The sequence below is a fragment of the Furipterus horrens genome, unplaced genomic scaffold (assembly GCF_987537825.1).
Source record: "Furipterus horrens unplaced genomic scaffold, mFurHor1.1.pri manual_scaffold_1, whole genome shotgun sequence".
Lineage (NCBI taxonomy): Eukaryota > Metazoa > Chordata > Mammalia > Chiroptera > Furipteridae > Furipterus > Furipterus horrens.
The window spans coordinates 115030681-115051549 of NW_028327171.1; the positions used below are offsets into that span (position 1 = coordinate 115030681).

The 20869-nt window shown below is 38.2% G+C and overlaps 1 protein-coding gene across 3 annotated transcripts in view; it reads right to left on the bottom strand.

The window, feature by feature from the left end:
* UGGT1 (UDP-glucose glycoprotein glucosyltransferase 1) overlaps positions 1-8580 on the bottom strand; it is a 195064-nt gene extending 186484 nt beyond the window's left edge. For all 3 annotated transcript variants that reach the window (XM_090278868.1, XM_090278874.1, XM_090278863.1), the window contains exon 1: positions 8443-8580. The gene's annotated coding sequence lies outside the window, so the exon portion shown is untranslated. The remainder of the gene's footprint in view (positions 1-8442) is intronic.
* Positions 8581-20869: the final 12289 nt, after the last annotated feature.

The window sequence follows — 20869 nt, forward strand, 5'->3', positions numbered from 1 at the left end:
TTCAGAACTCCTAGCATCAAGACTGCATGAGAAAAACTTGCTTGAAAAGAGCAAAGGCATCCTACTTTCGCAAAGAAAGTGCATTTCTGCAGTACTTTCGAAGTGACAGTGGCTTTGTTTACTGCCATAACATACATGGTTTAACGGAGGAATTGGGAATTCCAATCTATAACGCAACTGAATGGCGACTGTTCATTGATAGCTCAAAGCGGAGCTTGAAGTGTGTCCTCCTCCACAATGGCAATTCATTTGGTGCAGTCCCAACAGACCATTCAGTTTGCTTTTGTGAAGAATATGAAGACATAAAAAAAGAGTTATTGATCTGTTGCAATATCACAAGCACAACTGGATCATCTGTGTTGACCTTCAAATGGTCTGCTTCCTTTTGGTCAGCAACACAGATACACCAAGTAATCCTGTTTTCTGTGTATGTGGGACAGCAGAGCTCATGAGAAGCACTGGGTGGAGTCAAATTGGCCTCCAAGATCTGACCTCAAAACTGGTGATCCAAACATTCTACATGAGCCACTTGTTGACAGAAAGAACATTATATTCCCACCTCTGCACATAAAACCGGGTCTCATGAAGCAATTTGTTAAAGCTTTGTCAACTGAAGGAGACTGTTTCAAGTATCTCATTTTGGCATTTCCTAGCCTGTCATTTGAAAAGATAAAGGCCGGTGTGTTTGATGGTCCACAGATTCGGCAGCTCATTAAACACAAACATTTCATTGGAACAATGTCAGAACTCCAAAAGAATGCTTGGTTGTCATTCAAAAACTTTGTCAAGCACTTTCTTGGAAATACACGAGCACAAAATTACACCAAAATTCTCCAGAAACTCTTGGAGAGCTTCAAATGCTATAAGTATAAATCTTTACCTTAATATGTATGTTTGGTAGCAGAACTTTACTACTTGTACACAATTTGACTTACAGGAACAATATATAGACTTTATATGAATAAAATAACTCTAAATAAGCAGTATATTCAGGTAATTTTTTTCTTAATTTTCCTTTGTACGTGTATTTTGTATGATTTTTGGGACAAAGGGAGGGTATCCTGTACCTTAAAAAGTTGACGTCATAGAGAAAAACTGGGGTCATTTTTGGATTCAGATGCCAAAAGTTAGTCAGAAACAAGTGTCAGATCTAACTCAAGGAAAATTGTGTCCCTAGTGTAATTCAACAGATATTTGCTGAATGACTGACACATACTAAGGTCGTATAGAGATCACTGTCTGTCCCCTCTCCTACAGGTCATTTCCTGAGGCATCTGTACTATACAGAGATATGAAAGTTGGTTGGTGGCACAACAGGTTGCACACAACCATATTTTACGAAGCAGAAGAGTAAATAAAGCTGAGACAGATGAAAACGTAACTGATGGGTGTTATAGGTCGTATTGTGTCCCCCAAAAAGAAATGTTGAAGTCCTAACCCCCAATAGCTTAGAATGTGAACTTATTTGGAAACGGTCTTTACAGAGGTAATCAGCTTAAAATGAGGTCATTAGGGTAGGCACCAATCCAGTATGACTGGTGTTATAAAAAAGAGGATATTTGAGCACAGAGACAGATTTTATGAAGGCACTGGGAGAACACCAGCTAAAGAGAGAGGCAGACATTGGAATTACACTGCAAATCAAGAACACTGGGGTTACTAGGAGCTGAAGAGGCAAAGAAAGATCTTGCCTACAGACCTCAGGGTGAACATGGTCCTGAGACACATTATTTAGAACTTCCAGCCTGCAACACTGTAAGACAATAAATTTTTGTTGTTCTAAGCCACCTGGTTTATAGTACTTTGTTATGGCACTCCTAGGAAGCTAATATGATGGGTCTCAATGTAAACTCAAAATTGGTTCTGAAAGGAGGACATGTAAGAACTCTCCTACAAAATCAAGAAGTTGAGGTCACTGGCAAATTGGCATGGCCAAAAAAAAGTGCAGGCCTCCTAAACTCTCGGCAGCAGCTTCCCCAAGCACTCTTGAGATCCTCACAGTGTCCAGATCATTTCAGATAAAGGTCTCCAGCTGCAGACTTCTTTGATCTGATTTTTCATCCCAGAAGTCTGCCTAACAGAACTGTAATCAGACTTCCCCTGGGCTATATAAGAGTGAACATCCAAGTTCCATTCATTTGAATGAGAACCCACAGGGGATGTGAATATAATAGGAAATACCAAATCAAACTTATGCTTCTGAATGTTAACAACTGGAAAGGCTCTCCCCAATTCTGCAATACTGGCTATAAAATCTATTGTTGGGGTAGACAATCCATATTGCAGGGAACCAATCAGCATCTTCCTTTTAGAAAAAGCATTATCATTTATGTCAGCATCCTGTTCATATAACACATAATATCTCTAAAGAGCAATGGTCAAAAGCAAAATAAATTATACCAAATAGGAAAGTTTTGTTTTGTTTTAATCTTCATGTAAGAATATTTTTTCTTTGCTTTTAGAGAGAGGAAGGGAGAGAAACATCGATGTGAGAAAGAAGCACTGACTGGTTGCCTCCCCTACATGACTAGACCAGGGATTGCACACACCCAACCTGGGATGGAACCCCCAACCAAGGCATGTGCCCCAACTGGGAAACAAACCCTCAATCTTTTGGTTACAGGACAATGCTCCAACCAACTGAGCCACACTGGTCAGGGCTAGAGAAGTTGCTTTTACATGAGTTTTAAGTTCGGGTTCCATCAGCGTCTTTGGAAACAATCAATATGAACATCCCATTTATAAATAAGTATTTTCTTAAAATTAACATTTGCAAAGATTAGAGGTAACCAAAGTAGACTTTTTGATAATGAAACCTGCTAGCAGTGGGGAGTGGAGGGTGCAGAGTGAATGATGCAGGGTCCTTTATAAATCTAGCAGAAGTTACTAACATTTCCCACATAGGTGGAAGGAACAAGCCAAGCTTTTACATACCACCCAAGAACTCTCTTAGGACTATTAAAAGACACCCTCCCCAACAGGCCCATGGACTGCAGCCTCAGAAACCTGCCTGCATGCTAGAACAAACATGGTTATGGAAATGGGAAAATATTTCGGAGTCAGGAACCTGTGATCAATTCCTGAGTTTGCTACTTACTAGCAGTTTAACCATACGCATGTCACATAATAAATTCTCTGGCCCTTAGTCTCTCCCAGACTCTAAATAGAAGTAACAGTATATGTCAAATCAGGTCACTATGAAAGTGAAAAGGCAATATGAAAATCACTTCGTAAAGTGCCAAGAACTATAGCAGAATTGTTCTAGTAAAATATAAAGGGAAAAAAACTAAAAACAATATTCTAAAATATAGAATAATACTTTTGAGGTCATTATTACATGGCCTCAAAAATATGCCTTGGAAACCCTAAACTCTGTGGCTAGAGAAAAAAATAAAAATAAATCCTCTCAATCATTAAAATACCCATACTACCCAAAGCAATCTATAGATTTAACTCAAATAGGGATGCTTACTTCACAGATATAAAACAAATATTTCAAAAATTTTATGGAACCAAAAATGACCCCAAATAGCCTCAGCAATCCTGAGAAACAAGAACAAAGTAGGAGGGATCACAATACCTGATATCAAACTATGTTACAAGGCCATTGTGATCAGAACAGCCTGGTACTGGCATAAGAACAGAAATATAGATCAATGGAACAGAATAGAGAGCACAGAAATAAACCCATTTCTCTATGGTCAATTAATATTTGACAAAGGGGACAGAAGCATATAATGGAGTAAAAATAGCCTCTTCAATAAATGGTGTTGGGAGATCTGGACAGGTACAGTAAAAAAAAAAAGAAAGAAAGAAAAGAAACTAAACCATCAACTCACACCATACACTAAAATAAACTCAAAATGGAAAAAAGACTCAAAGATAAGTCATGACACCATAAAAGCCCTAAAGGAAAACATAGGCAGTAAAATTTCAGATATTCCATGTGGCAATATTTTGGCTGATACATCCTCTAGGGTAAGGAAAATAAAGGAAATAATTTAAAAATGGACTACATCAAATTAAAAAGCTTCTGCACAGCTAAAGAAAAATCAGTAAAAGGAAAAGGGAACCAACCGTGTGGGAAAACATATTTGCTAATGATACCTTAGACAAGGGTTTGATCTCCAAAATATATAAAGAACTCATACAAATCAACAGGAAGGCAAACAATCCAATGAAAAATGGGCAAAGCACCTGAACAGACATTTCTCCAAAGAGGACAAACAGGGGGTCCATAGGCATATGAAAGAATGTTCAACATCACTAGCCATCAGAGAGATGCAAATTAAAACCACAATGAGATACCACCTTAACACCAGTCAGAATGGCCATTATTAACAAATCAAAAACAAGTGCCCACGAGGATGTGCAGAAAAGGGAACCCTAATGCACTGTTGGTGGGGATGCAGACTGGTACACCCACTATGGAAAACAGTATGGAATTTCCTCAAGAAACTAAAAATGGAACTGCCTTTTGATCCAGTCATTCCACTGCTGAGATTATACCCAAAAAATCCTGAAACCCCAATTCAAAAGAACTTACGCACCCCTATCTTCATAGCAGCGCTATTTATAATAGCCAAGTGCTGGAAATAGCCTACGTGCCCATCAGTAAATGAGTGGATCAAAAAACTATGGTACATTTACACAATGGAACTATGCATGGATACAACTGGAGAGTATTATGCTAAGTGAAATAAGCCAGACAGTGAAAGACAAATACCATATGATCTCACTTATAAGAGGAAACTAATGAATGAAACAAACAAACGAGCAAAACAGAACCAGCAGCAAGGAAACAAGGAACAGATTGACAGTGATCAGAGGGGAGGGAGAGAAGGGAGGAAAGAAGGGGAAGGGTCTAGTCATGGAACATGTATAAACAACCCATGGATATGGACATGCTGGGGACTGACTGTGGGAGCGGGGGCAGGGGAGAGCAATGAGGTAAAAATTGGGACAACTATAAAAGAACAATAATAAAAGGCAAAAATAAGAAAAAAGATTAATGTAAAAAATAAATAAATAAATAAATAAAATAAGTCCTTCCCAAAATCACTAAGTTTTTAACCTGGCAAGAATATATGAACTATACTGAAGCAAAATTATGTTATGGTCATGTTTATGACTTTTCCTGAAGGGGCCTAGATGTGAAATCCCTCCAATGCTAACAATTCCAGGTGAGAAATTGGATAGCACTGCACAGTCGTATTACAAGGAAATAAGAGTGACAACAAGCCCTTGAGGAAATATTAGCATTTAATGAGCAACTACTGTGGGCAGAGCACTATGTCAGGTGCTTTGCATACACATTACCTAATCTTTCCACACAAGAAACTGCAGTTCCTTGAGGGTGGGTAGTAGCCATGTCTACTGTTTCCTTAGCAAACAGCAGTGCCTTTCAAATAGTAGATATCCCATAAATATGCTATGTAATGGATATACCACTATCATTCCTGTTTAAAAATAAGGAAATGGAAACTCAGAGAGGCTGAGTAACTTGCTGGATAAATCTACAGCAATGCTTTGAACCCACATCGGCCTCTTTATAAGTTCTATAATACCATGCTCTCTCCCCTGGTTCCCTGGCTTTACAAGGAGTAAGAATTGAAGCTGCGCAAAGTTACACTGAGCAAAGTGCTTACTTGTGAGAATCAAGGTAAGTCCAAGGATCTTCTAGGGACAGAGTCCTTGGGACAAAGGAAGCTAAGAGAAGAACAGTTTCAACCTGAATGCAAGGATGTGGGTCTGAAGTTGGGACAAAAGCAAACCATCCAACTAGCCTGACAGATCCATACTTAGGCTGGCTTTGGAACACAGGAAATTCTTAAAATAAACAAATACAGGCTTCATTCATTAAGAGAAAGAAATGAAAGAAAATAGAACAAAAAGGAGTGTGGCACCAAGAGTAAAGACAAAAAAATAGAGCAACAGAGACTTCTTGAGCAAGGTATACACCATTAGAGATGAGAAAGGGAGGAAAGCTATACATTAAGGAAGAGCTTGACGCCATTTCCTTTATTCCATATGTAATACCAAAGGAAAAGGTTGTTCGGAGGACCAAGGGTAAGAACCGCACTGAAAGGGACTTTTGTTTGAGGACGCCTTCAGTTGAAAAGATCACTTATCACTCTGACACTAGTGGTCTTTAAATGTTGCTTATAAAGATGAATAGTCTGAAAATAATAGATGTCAGAACCTGCAATGTGGCATTGCATGGCCCTTGGCATAATGCTTATGGTATGATGGATACATTAAAAACCAATCTTTAGGCCTGGCTGCTGTGGCTCAGTGGATTGAGCATCGGCCTGTGAGCCAAGTGTCGCTGGTTCGATTCCCAGTCAGGGCACATGACTAGGTTGCACGTCAGGTCCCCAGTTGGGGGCGCGAGTGAGAGGCAACCACAGAGTGATGTTTCTCTCCCTCTTTCTCCCTTCCCCTCTCTCTAAAAATAAAATAAATAAACAAATAAATATAAATAAATTATTTAAAAACCAATCTTTAAAAAGTTCTAGGCCCAAATGTATCATCTGTAAAATCTAGTTTGTGGCCCATTTTCCTTAAATTAAAGACAGTGCTCATTGATCTACAGTAAGATATTGGAAATATTTAAAAATTATAATATGGAAAATGCTTTTCACTTTTTGGAAAACAGAAAAGACATAAAATTCTAAGTCATGTCAACTTTTTCTTCTTCCATTTTTAAACTGAAGCTACTAGCTAACAAACTCTTAAAAGACAACTCATATCCTACCCTGTAAGTTTATAGATGGCCCTCTGGGCTTCAACATATATGATAATAGTGAGGGAAAATATTAGGAAATACCCTTTTTTTAGACATAAATTTACTTCTCAAACATTTAATCCTAATGTACATATATACCTATTACAAAACCATTTGCTCTGAAACATATTAATGTAATTTCTTTTATTATTTATTTATCCTCACCAAGGACTTTTTTTTTTTTTTCATTTCTTTTAGAGAGAAAGAGGAAGGGAGAGGGAGAGACACAAACATTGATTGGTTGCCTTCTTGTACACACCCCGACCAGGAATGGAACTCACAACCTGGGTATGTGCCTGGACCAAGAATCAAACCTGTGACCTTTCGGTCAATGGAACAACTCTCCAACCAACTAAGCCACACCAGCCAAGGCTAAATCTAATTTCTGATACAAGTAGTTACTATTTATCAGCTATGAATATGGTCACAGGTAACTGCAGGAAAAAATTAATAGAATTTTCTCCACAGTTTAATTTATTCCCCTCAAGTTAAATGTGCACTTTAAAGGTGACATGCTACTATACAAAACAATGTTCATTTCCTTTAATAAAAATGAGTTTCAGCTAAGTTTATCAAAAGCAAGCCAAATAGAAAAGCTACAATCACGCCAAGTTCTGTGGTGTTGTTGAATACCTATTTAAAATGTTTTCAAACCCCACATTAAAATTAGCTGGCAAGTGCATTATGAATGTCTCCAAAATAGTGTAGCAAGGTAAGGCATAAGACCTTAGAACTTCAAATGAACAAAATATGCTAGTTCTCAAATCTGGCAAGAAATGCAAAACAATCTACAGCAGTCCTCAACCTTCCTAATGCAGCGACCCTTTAATACAGTTCCTCATGTTGTGGTGACCCCCAACCATAAAATTATTTTCGTTGCTACTTCATAACTGTAATTTTGCTACTGTTATGAATCATAATGTAAATATCTGATGTGCAGGATGTATCTTCATTGTTACAAATTGAACATAATTAAAGCATAGTGATTAATCACAAAAACAATATATAATTATATATGTGTGTTTTGATGGTCTTAGGCAACCCCTGTGAAAGGGTCGTTCGACCCCCAAAGGGATCGCGACCCACAAGTTGAGAACCACTGATCTAGGGATTCTGGCCAAGAACAAGAACAGCCCACACCCACACCTGTAGGCCATATCCACAGACCTTATTCTTCTGCCAGGTCACACACTGAAAGCAAAACCAGATCACTCAATTTTCAGCCAACAGATCCTCGTATTAAATGAAAGCCGAACCAATATACAACCCTCAAACCCATTTTACGAAAAGTAAAAATATATAAAAAGATAAAGTTGTTCTCCAATCGAAGTGCTGCGAACTGCTGGTTCTCAGCCTCCTAAAGGCCAGGCTTGGTCTACCTTCTCGTTACGGCACTAGGGCAAGGGTTCTCACAGCTCTTCACTTAAGGCTCAAAACCGCTAGAGACCCTGCGGACTCGCTGGCACAAACTATACTTGGCACAGATCACTGATGGGCAACTTCGCACACTCGCAAAAAAGATGACCACTGACACACGGGAGGGGACTCAGGTAAGAAGAGGAAGCTCCGGTGACAGAGCCGCAAGGTCGCCTCGCGCCCCATACCCCCTGCCTGTGCACGAGACCGCCCCACGCCACCCCGGGGTTAGCCGTCACCTGCTGCGCAGCCGCCTCACACGCAGCGCCCGAGTCTCCCTTCCTGCCTAGGCAGGGCCCCAGCTCCGTCCGCGACGGCGCCCGCGACAACGCCGGGGCGGGGCTCCGGGGGCGGCAGCGGCGACGGCGCCAGTGAGCTGCCGACACGCACCTAACCGCGAGGCTGCTCCTAACCGCGCTTGCTGAGCAGTAGCCCAGCTGCCAACCCCGCTTTACTTCCGCTTCCAATTGGTGTACCCGGAGGACTTCCGGCTACCGAGTCGTGGCTGGGCAGCCCAGAGCGTCCTGCGACCACCATCTTGCACTGTAGGAAACTCCGCGTCTGCATCGTTCCGCCTGTTCCTTGCGTTGACGGAGGTGTGGTTCCCGTGCCTAGGCTGGGTGTTTGGGGCAGACGCTTAGAGCCAAAAGCTTTAGCAGACGCTGAGGCCTGATGAAAGTGCGTTTCTGCCCGGACCTTAAGCTCAGCTGGTTAGAGCGTGTCCGTTAGAGTTCTCTGGATACACCAAGGTTGCAGGGTCCATCCCGTCATGGCACATAAAAATCAGCCAGGGAATGCAGGAGTTGAACAACAGATCGGTGTTTCCCTTTCTATCTGTCTCTCTCTTTTAAAGCAAAAGGTAGCCGGTTCAATTCCCACTTAGGGCATATGCCTGGGTTGCGGGTTTGGGCCCTCTCCCCCTCCCTCAGAAACCAGAAAAGCCGGTGTTCTTACTGCCTGTCATCTTCCAGACCCAATAAGCAGACACACAGATGGAATCTTTATGGGAGCTTTATTCAGGTGGTTGACGATCTGAGAAGACAGCAGGTTTGTACCCTAACAGACTGTCTTAAATTCCATTATAAACTGGCCCTTTTAATAAGGAGAAGAGCAGGTAAGGGGTTTGGAATTCAGGGAAAAGGTTAATTGGATAAAAGCTGCAGCATTCTTTCATCTCCTGTGCATTGGTCCTTGTGCCCTGGGCTGTGGTCTTTGTGTCCAGGGTGGTGGTCACCCTGGAGTACAATGGCTCAGATACCATCTTGATACCTTGAAGCATAAAGGTAGAACTACTTATGGTTACCTGGAGTCAACGTGAGTCATACCTCTAGTTCCTGAAACAATAGCTTTTTACATACATTGATTACTTAGCTTATTAGCTGTTACCTAAAACTAAAATTTTCCAGCGTTTGAGTCCCCCATCACCTCACCCTCTAAAATAATCAATAAAAGGAAAGTGGGTTTTGTTACTGGGGACACCTGCATTGAGGGGCTCCACTTTCTCTGTTCTTTTGTCACTGGGGAGAGACAGATTGTAGTGGAAATGCGGTAGCAACTTTATTTATGAAATACGCTTGAACAGGAGGCCTGCAAACAGACACCCAGCTAGTATGAGTGCCCCTCCTATTGAGGTTTTAGGGGTGTTATGCTTGTAGCCACCCTCTAGGCCCCCCCTTCCTCCTCTCCAGACTGGCTTTTTTTTTTTCCAACTATATTTTATTGATTATGTTGTTACAGTAGTCCCAATTTTTTTCCCCTTTGCTCCCCTCTGCTCCATACCCCCCTTCCCTCCAGCAATCCCACCCCACTTAGTTCATGTCCATGGGTTGTGCATATAAGTTCTTCGGCTTCACCCTTTCCTATATTATTCTAAACATCCCCATCTGTTTTGTACCAACCAATGAGGCTTCTTAATCCCTGTACCATTTCCCCATTTCTCCCCCTTCCCTCTCCCAGTGATAACCCTCCAAATGAACCCCATATCTATGATTCTGTTCCTATTCTGGTTTGCTTAGTTGGATTTTGTTTTTATTTTTTAGATTCAATTGTTGATAGTTGTGAGTTTGTTGTCATTTTAGTGTTCATAGTTTTGATCTTTTTCTTAAGTACCTTTGACATTTCATATAATAATGGCTTGGTGATGATGCACTCCTTTGGCTTTACCTTGTCTGGGAAGCACTTCATCTGCCCTTCCATTCCAAAAGATAGCTTTGCTGCATAGAGTAATCCTGGTTGCAGGTTCTGCCCAAAACTATCAAGACTTGCTGTGTGAAGGTGATAGGGGAACTAAAGAGTTAAAGACTTTAGCTGTAGTTATGGTTGATAGGCTTAAGTGATTAATACATAGGGAAACTAATGCATGTGGAAAGCTGTTATTCCAAGAACTGGAATGCATGACTCCAAAAGGTCCACAAGCAATTCAACCTTTGTGCTCCAGGGGTCAGCAGGAGATTGATTGAGATGACATCTGAGCCATTGCATTCCAGGGAGAAAACATCTGTGATGCAGATAAAGAATTGTTGATCAGCAGATAAAAGAATTGTTGATCAGCAGATAAAGAAATACTAGGAATTGCTGCCCAGACTACAACTTTTATCTGATTAACCTTTCCAAACCCCTTACATACCCTTTTCTTCTCCCTATAAAAAGGTTGGCTTGAGATGAAAATTTAAGACAGTTTTTGAGGATACATAACCTGCTGTCTTCTCAGATCACCAGCATCTGAATAAAGGGCCTGTAAAGATTCAATCCTTGTCACTACTTATTGGTTCTGGTAGTGACAAGCAGCACAAATGCTGACCTTTCCAGTTTCATTTTCTGGCAACTCTGTTGAGATACTTTTGGGACTCTCCAGAAAGTCTGGGTATTTGGCGAGGAGTCCCATTGACTGCCTGGACTGGGTGGTGCTGGCGTACAGATTTGGAGACTCCCTAGTTGCTGTCAAGTGATTTTACTTGGGGACTCTCTGATTCTCAGCACTCCCCATTGCCCTCACTTTCAATTGAATTACTGCGATTTCTGGTTCAGGATTGCAGTTCCAGGTTATGACTTGGAACAGTCATCAAGAATTAAGGTGCCTTCTAGTTTGTGTGATACTACAGAAATCTGTCTGGTAGAATGTGGGAAGGGAAAGCCTTTTCTCTGGGGAAAAAAGAACTTTTGGCAAATTCTGGCTGATTGTTGGACCTATGCTTATGACCCTTAGAAAATGTTTTTTTTTTGTTGTTGTTGTTGTTTTTTAATTGTAATACTTCTTGGCTTATATATATTTTGGACTCAGCAGAGTGCTGGCTATTGAATTGGTCTTTAAACTACTATACTGCAATTAGGATTGTTTTGTCAAAGATCATAAAAATGGTATAAAATACCTCATGTATAGGTTTTTGTGATGTTACGTAATAAATATGCAGAATTAAAAGGAAATAGATTAATGGTCCAGAGAAAAGGGAAATTGCCCATGACAGATAGCAGAAGCTCAGAAGAGAGGGACAGGAAAATCAGGACTGCTGCTGTGAGCCTCATTAGGGTTCCCATGGCCCCTTCAGCCCTGGGAGATCCTCTTCCTTATGTGGCTGAGGGAGTCAAAAGTGGTGAGTCTGAATTGGTCTCTCCTTCCTGAACCCATCAGGCAACCAAATTTGGTGGAGGACAAGCCTCTACCAGGGCAGGGCAATCATATTGCAAGAGAAAAGGGCACTGGAGAAATAAGTGCCCTAAAATGAGAGAAAAAGGAAACGAGTCTGATAACTTGAGAGATATGTTGGGGGCCCAGAGGTTCGATCATTACAATAACCTATTAAAGTTACCCTCAGAAACCACAGGTAAAACTAAGTGTGTGTGTGGGGGGGGGGGGGTTGGGGGGATAAATTGTAGACTTTCTTGACTGATACTGGAGTGGAATATTCTGTAGTCAATAGACCTCTAACTGAACTATAACTGGAATTTCTGGAAGCCCTGAAAGCCAATTTTTCTCAAAGCCATTAGAATGTGCTGGGGGAGATACGTTTTTCCTCTCCTTGAAAGGGATTTGTTGTCCAAACTCCATGCTCAAGTCACTTTCTCTCCAGAAAAATCAGCACTAAGACTGACGTCAAGGAAACTATGTTTTGTTTTAAAAGTTTTATGGTTTCAGGCCTTATGTTCATGTCTTTAATCAATTTTAAGTTGACTATTGTGTATGGTGTAAGATAGTCATACAGCTTTATTGTGTTGCATGTGGCTATCCAGTTTTTCCAACACCAATTATTGAAGAGACTGTCCTATTTCCATTGTATATTCTTGGCTGCTTTGTTGTAAGTTAATTGACCACATATGCAAGAGTTTATTTCTGGGCTCTCTATTTTGTTTCACGAATCTATGTATTCATTTTTATTCCAATATCACACTGTTTTGATTACTACAGCATTGTAATACAGTTTGAAATCGGGAAGCATGATGCCCTCAGGTTTATAACTCTTTTTCTCAAGATTGCTTTGGCTAGTTAGTTTTTCTCTTGTCATTTTCTGTAAATCTTAGAATTTGTTCTATTTTTCCTAGAAATGCCATTGGAATTTTATTGGGATTGTGCTGTATTTGTAGACTGATTTGGATAGTATGGACATTTTAATAACATTACACTTACAATTATGAGCCCAGATTACCTTTCCATTTAGATGTATCTTCAATTTATTTCTTCAATGTCTTATGTTTTTAGAGTTTATGGCTTTCACCTTGGTTAAATTTACTTATAGGTATTCCTAGGTATGGGATTACAAATAGGAATGTTTTCTTAATTTCTTTTTTTTTATTAGTTTATTAGTTTGTTAGTGTACAGAAAAGAAATATAACTGTTTTTTGTATATTGATTTTGTATGTTGAAAATTTACTGAATTTTTAATTTATTTCTAACAGTTTTTTCATGGAGACGTTAAGGTTTTCTATGATACCATCTGCAAATGAAGAACTCACTTTTCCTTTCTGATTTGGATTCCTTTTTTGCCTGATTGCTCTGGCTAGGACTTCCAATACTATATTGAATAAAAGTGGTGAGAGCGGACATTCTTGTCTTATTCCTGATCATAATAAAAAAGCATTCAGGTTTTCATCCTTGAATATTATGTTAGCTGTGGGCTTGTCACGTTTGGTTTAAGAATGTTCCACTTTGTTGAACGTTTTTGTCATAAATGAATGTACAATTTTATCAAATGCTTTTTCTTCATCTATTTAATTATCATGATTTATTATATTTAATTTAAAAATTTATTAAATTGCAGCCTACATTCAATATTCAATATTATTTTGTATTAGATTTACGTCACAGTATGGTGGTTAACAATCATATACTTTACAAAATGTTTTCCACTAATTTTACCAGTACCCTCCTGGCATCAAACATACTTATTACAATATTATTGACTATATTTTCTATGCCATATTTTACACACCATGACTATTTTTGTAGCTACCAATCTGTACTTCTCAACCCTTCATTTTTTTTACCCAGGTCAGCAACTCTCCTCTCCTCTGGCACCCATAATCTATTCTCTGTATCTATGAGTCTGTTTCTCTTTTGTTTGTTTAATATTGTCCTTTAGATTCCACATATAGGTGAAATAATAAGATATTTGTCATTTTATGACTTATTTCACTTAGCATAATGCCCTTTAGGTCCATCTACGCTGTTACAAGTGATAAGATTTGGTGCCTTTCATGGCCGAGTAATATTCTATTGTATATATGTACCACAGATTATTTATCCACTCATTTATTGATGGGCCTTGGGTTGCTCCTATAGCTTGACTATTATAAATAACACTGCAATAAACATAGGGATGCATATATTCTTTTGAATTCCTGTTTCATTTTTGTTTTTGTATAAATACACAGACATTGAATTGCTAGTCATAAAGCAGTTCCATGTATTTATTTATTTATTCAGGAACATCTATACTGTTTTCCATAGTGGTCGCACCAATTCTCATTCCTATCAACAGCACAAAAGAATTCCCTTTTCTCCACATCCTTACCAACACTTGTTGATTTATTAATGGTACCCATTATGACAGGGGTGAGGTAATATCTCATTGTGGTTTTAATTTGATTTTCTCTGGTGATTAGTGACATTGAGCATCTTTCCATATGTCTATTGGCTATGTGTCCTTTTTGGACCAGTGTCTATTTAGGTCCTATGCCCACTTTAATTGAAATGTTTGGGTGGTTTTTTTTTTTTTTTTTCTTTCTTTCTTGGTGTTAAGTTGTATAAATTCTTTATACTGTGTATTTTGGATATTAACCCTTTATCAGAGGTATCATTGGCAAATGTGTTCTCCCATTCAGTGGATTGTCTTTTCGTTCTGTTGATGGTTTCCTTTGCTGTACAAAAACATTTTAGTTTGATGCAGTCCCATTTGCTTATTATTTCTTTTGTTTCCTTTGCCTAAAGAGCTATATCAGAAAAATATTGTTATGAGCAATGTCTGAGATTTTATTGCTTACGTTTTCTTCTAGGATTTTTATGGTTTCAAGTCTAACATTTAAGCCTTAATCCATTTTGACTTTATTCTCATGTGTGGAGTAAGAAGAAGGTCTAGTTTTATTTTTCTGCATATATCTGTTCAATTTTCCCAACAGCATTTATTGAATAGATTATCTTTACTTCATTGTATGTTCTTGTCTTCTTTGTCCAATATTAATTGACTATATAGGCATGGGTTGATTTCTGGACTATGTTCTGTTTCTTTGATCTATATGTCTGTTTTAATGACAGTACTATGTTGTTTTGATTACTGTGGCCTTATAGTATAGTTTGATATCAGGTAGCATGATTCCTCCAACTTTGTCCTTCTTTCTCAAGATTGCTGTTGCTATTTGGGGTTTCTTGTGGTTCCATATAAATTTGTGGCTTATTTGTTCTAATACTATGAAATATACCATTTATATTTTAATAAGAATTGCATTGATTCTGGGAGTATAGTTATTTTAACAATGCCCAATATTCCAATCATGAGCACAGTATATGCTTTCATTTATTTGTATCTTCTTCAGTTTCTTTCTTCAGTGTCTTATAATTTTCTGATTACAGCTATTTTATCTCCTTGGTTGAATTTATTCCTTGGTATTTCATATATTTTTATGCAATTGTAAATGGAATTGTTTTCTTAGTTTAACTTCTAGATAGTTTATTATGGGTGGTTATAAATGCAACCAATTACTGAATGTTTATTTTCTATCTTGCTACTTTACTGAATTAATCTATCAGTTAGTAGTATTTTGGTGGAATAGTAAGGCTTCTATATATAGTATTATATCATCTGCAAATAATGACATATTTAATTCTTTTTTGTTTCTTTATGAGAATTTTATTTTATTTATTCTTTTTTCGACTCCAGAGCCCTAGTTCTTAGTCATTTTTTAAAAATTTTACCACTTTGTCCACTTAAAAGAAAACATTTTTATTTTTTATTTAAATTTAAAAAATTTTTTGATTTATTGTTTTTCTATTACAGTTGTCCCACTTTTCCCCATTTTAAAAATTCTTCACAACAGACACTTTCCCTAAGAATCTTAAACTGATGTTTTTAAATCTTGTAAATTAGAAGGGTATTTTCTGTCAATCTTCATTTTAAATATGGATACAAAAAAAAAAAAAAAGTGCCGAGCCCTGGCTGCTGTGGCTCAGTGGATTGAGCGTCGGCCTGCGAGCCAAGTGTCGCTGGTTCGATTCCCAGTCAGGGCACATTACCAGGTTGCACGTCAGGTCCCCAGTTGGGGGCACGAGTGAGAGGCAACCACACAGTGATGTTTCTCTCCCTCTCTTTCCCTTTCCCCTCTCTCTAAAAAAATAAAATAAATAAACAAACAAATAAATTATTTAAAAAAATATGCCGAGCCAATCAAAGACAAACTTTTAACTTTACTTTGAAGATGTTTCAATTGTAAAGTGAGCAACCACTGCTAGTAATTCTCCACTGTGTATGAATTCAATTTCAGGTATAACAAATGTGATTATGACATGAAAATATTTTATTATTTATTTATTTTTAAAATTTTGATTTATTTATTGTTTCTCTGTTACAGTTGTCCCACTTTTTCCCCCATTGCTCCCCCCCCGCACCCAGCTCACCCCTTCTCCCACAGTTAATCCGCACCTTGTTGTACATGTCCATGGGTTATTTATACTAGTTCCTTTACTAAACCCTTCCCGTACTTACCCTCCTTCTCTCCCTCCCCCCTGCCTGCCTGGTAACTGTTAGTCTGTTCCTTGTTTACATGCCTCTGGTTCAATTTTGTTCATTTGTTTGTGTTGTTCATTAGTTTCCTGTATTAGGTGATATCATATGGTATTTTGCTTTCATTGCCTGGCTTATTTCGCTAAGCATAATTCTCTCTAGTTCCATCCATGTTGTCGCAAATGGCAGGAGTTCCTTCTTTCTCTCTGCTGCATAGTATTCCGTTGTGTAAATGTACCACAGTTTTTTGATCCACTCATCTACAGATGGGCACTTAGGCTGTTTCCAGCACTTGGCCATTGTAAATAGCGCTGCTATGAACATAGGGGTGCATAAGTTCTTTTGAATTGGGGTTTCAGGATTCTTCAGGTATAATCCTAACAATGGAATCGCTGGTTCAAAAGGCACTTCCATTTTTAGTTTTTTAAGGAAATTCCATACTGTTTTCCACTGTGGCTGCACCATTCTGCTTTCCCACAAACAGTGCCATAACGTTCTTTTTCTCTGCATCCTTGCCAGCACATATTGTTTCTTGATTTGTTTTCTTTTTCTTTTGTTATTTTTATATTTAAGTAGATGTTATTGATTATGTTGTTACAGTAGTCCCAATTTTTCCCTTTGCTCCCCTCTGCCCAGTAGCCCTCTTCCCTCCAGCAATCCCATCCCCCTTATTGCATGTCCATAGGTCGTCCATATAACTTCTTTGGCTTCACATTTTCCTATATTACCTTTAACTCCCCCCTGTCTATTTTGTACCAGCCAGTTTTGCTTCTTAATCCCTGCACCATTTCCACATTTCTCTCCCTTCCGCCTCCCAGCTGATAACCCTCCAAATGATCCCCGTTCTTGATTTGTTTATGATAGCCATCCTGATCAATGTGAGGTGGTATCTCATTGTGGTTTTAATTTGCATCTCTCTCCCTGATGGCTAGTGATATTGAGCATTCTTTCTATGCCTATGGACCCTCTGTATGTCCTCTTTGGAGAAGTGTTCATTAGGTTCTTTGTCCATTTTTTAATTGGATTGACTGTCTTCTTGGTGTTGAGTCATATAAGTTCTTTATATATTTTGGAGATCAATCCCTTGTCTCAGGTATCATTGACAAATGTGTTTTCACATACGGTTGGTTCCTTTTTCATGTTCCTGATGTTTTCTTTCACTGAACAGAAACTTAAGTTTGATGTAGCTCCATTTGTTTATTCTTTCCTTTATTTCCTTTGTCCAAGGAGATATATTGGCAAAAATATTGCTGCATGGGATATCTGAAATTTTACTGCCTATGTTTTCCTCTAGGATTTATATGGTGTCACAGCTTACATTTAAGTCTTTTAATCCATCTTGCGTTTATCCTGGTATATGGTATAAGTTGGTGGTCTAGTTTCTTTTCTTTTCTTCTTTTTTTTTTTTTGCATGTCCCCGTCCAGTTCTCCCAACACCATTTGTTGAAGAGGCTCTTCTCACGCCATTTTATGCTCCTTCTGCCCTTTTCAAGTATTAATTGACCAAAGAGACCTGGGTTTATTTCTGGGCTCTCTATTATGTTTAATTGATCTATATGTCTGTTCTTATGCCAGTACCAGACTGTTCTGATTACATTGGTCTTGTAATATAGTTTGATATCAGGTATTGCGATTCCTCCTACTTTATACTTCTTTCTCAAGATTTCTGAGGCTATTTGGGGTTGTTTTGGTCACATATAAATTTTTGACAATATTTGTTATAGGTCTGTGAAAGATGTCATTGGTATTTTAATAGGGATTGCATTGAATATGTAAATTGCTTCAGTTAGTATGGACATTTTAATGATGCTAATTTTTTCCATCTATGAACACAGTATATGCTGCCATTTATTGTATTTTCCTTTATTTCTTTCTTCAGTGTGTTGTTCCTGGGTACAGGTCTTCTACCTCCTCAGTAAAGTTTGTTCCTAAGTACTCTATTTTTCTTGTTGCTATAGTAAATGGGATTTTTTTCCAGTTTCTGTCTCTGACATTTCATTGTTAGTGTACAGAAATGCCTTTGACTTCTGAATATTGACTTTGTACCCTGATATTTTTCCAAATTCACTTATTAGGTTGAGTAGGTTATGGCCTGTTTTTTGAGATATGTTTTCTCTATTCCCATTTTGCTGAGAGTTTTTTGTTTGTTTTAAAAGGGTTCTGGCTCTTGTCAAATGCTTTTTTCTACATCTATAGATATGAACATATGATTTTTAGCCTTCATTTTGATTATGTTGTGAGCCACATTAATTGATTGCAGGTATTGTACCAACCTTGCTTCCCAGGAACAAATTGATCATGGTGTATAATCTTTTAAATGTATCACTCAATTCAATTTGCTAATATTTTGTTGAAGAAAAGGGCTTCTAATTTTATTTCTTTGTATTGTCTTTATCTGGTTTTGGAATTAGGATAATGCTGGCCTTGCAATGTGTGCTCAGGAGTCTTCCCTTCTTTTGAATATTTTGGAATAGTTTATGGAGTATAGGTGTTAGTTATTCTTTAAATGTTTGGTTAAATTCACTGGTAAAGCCTTCTGGTCCAGGACTTTCGCTTTTTGGGATTTTTTTTTTTTAATTGCTGCTTTAATTTCATTCATTGTAATCAGTCTGTTAAGTTATTTTTTAAATTAAGTCTTTCAAAATTGTATGTTTCTAGAAAATTTTCCCTTTTTTCCAGATTGTCCAATAGTTAGCATATAGTTGTTGGTACTGTTTTTATAATGTTTTGTATTTCTGTGTTATTGGTTACTTTTCTTTTTCCTGTTTATATTTTATTTATTGGGGTAGTCTGGTTAAATGTTTTTGTTTTGTTTTTTTGATTCTGGTTAAATGTTTATCAATTTTATTTATCTTTTCATGAAACAAGCTTTTGGTTTCATTGATCTTTTGTATCTTTTTAGACTCTATTTTGTTTATTTCCAAACATCTATATTATTTCCTATGACCTACTTATTTTCTGCTTTATTTGTTGTTCTTTTGTTTTTAAAGATTTTATTCATTTCTTATTTAGAGAGAGGGGAAGAGAGGGAGAGAAACATTGATGTGTGAGAGATACATCAATTGGTTGCCTCTTGTATGTCTCAATATTTGGGACCTAGCTCACAACCCAGGAATGTGCCCTGGCTGGATATTGAACTGGCAACCTTTCGGTTCACAGGCTGGTGCTCAATCCACTGAGCCACACAATCCAGAGGTCTTCTTTTTTAGTTCCTTTGGGTGTGAGATTAGATTGTTGGTTTGAGATTTTTCTTGCTTTTAGAGTAGTCTGTATTGCAATGAATTTCCCTCTTAGAACTGTTTTTTGCTATGTGCCATAAATTTTAGGTCATTTTGGTTTTATTTTTATTTGTTTCAATGTTTTGATTTCTCCCTTGATTTCAATGTTAACACATTATTTTTTAGTAACATATTATTTAGCTTCCATGTATTTGTGTGTTTTTCAGTTTTTTTTCTCATAATAGAGTTCTAGTTTTATTCCATAGTGGTCAGAGAAAATGCTTGATATGACTTCAATTTTTTTTCTATTTTTATTTTTTAATTATTTTATGTTATTTTTGCTCAATTACAGTTGTTCCAGTTTTTACCCCATTGCTCTCCTCTGCCCCCCACTCCCACAGTCAGTCCCCACCCTGATGTTCATGTCCATGGGTCTTTTATGTTTGTTCCTTGACTAGACCTTTCCCCTTCTTTCCCTCATTATCCCCTTCCCCCCTCTCCTCTGGTCACTTTCAGTTTGTTCCTTATTTCCATGTCACTGGTTCTGTTAAAGAATGGTGGTGTCTGGGGGTCCCCAGAGGCTGCAGGCTGGGGGATGGAGAAAAGAGCAGTTTTCAGGATGCCTTCACATGCCTGAGGCTGGTGGCTGGCATCTTTGTTACACAAATGGCTTTGATGCTTACAGGGCCTCAAGAAGATGGGAGGGGTCTTGGACCGTGGGATGGTATGGAAAGAGCACCCAGAACCTGCATGAGGTTCTTTGAATGGTCAGAACTGGGTACCGTGCCCACTGCGTCACAGGATGCAGTCAGGGATTTAAAAATAAGCCGCAGACATTTTAACTGGGTACTCCATGTGGTTTTGAGAAGGTACACCATGTGGTTTTGAGAACACCTTGCAGCTTGGAGAAGGGAGAATAACTTTGTGGTTTTGGAAAGGAAAGGCTGGGAATCCACGCAGTTCTGGATTAAAATCTGGTAGGCACCATAACACAGACAAGGCCTCCCCAATTAGAATTGAATGATTGTCAGCTACCGGTAAAGCTGAACTGTCTAGGAAGTGGGGAAACAGTATCTCTAACTTTTCTAAAACTAGCCTGGTTTGGTAGGGGGTGGCAGAAATATGTGTTGGTGGGTGTTTTAAGGAACATAAGACTTAACGGCAGAAACCCGCAAATCATCTAAATCTATATAACTATTAAATAAACAATTCTTTTTCTTTTCACTAAACTCTGGTATTGA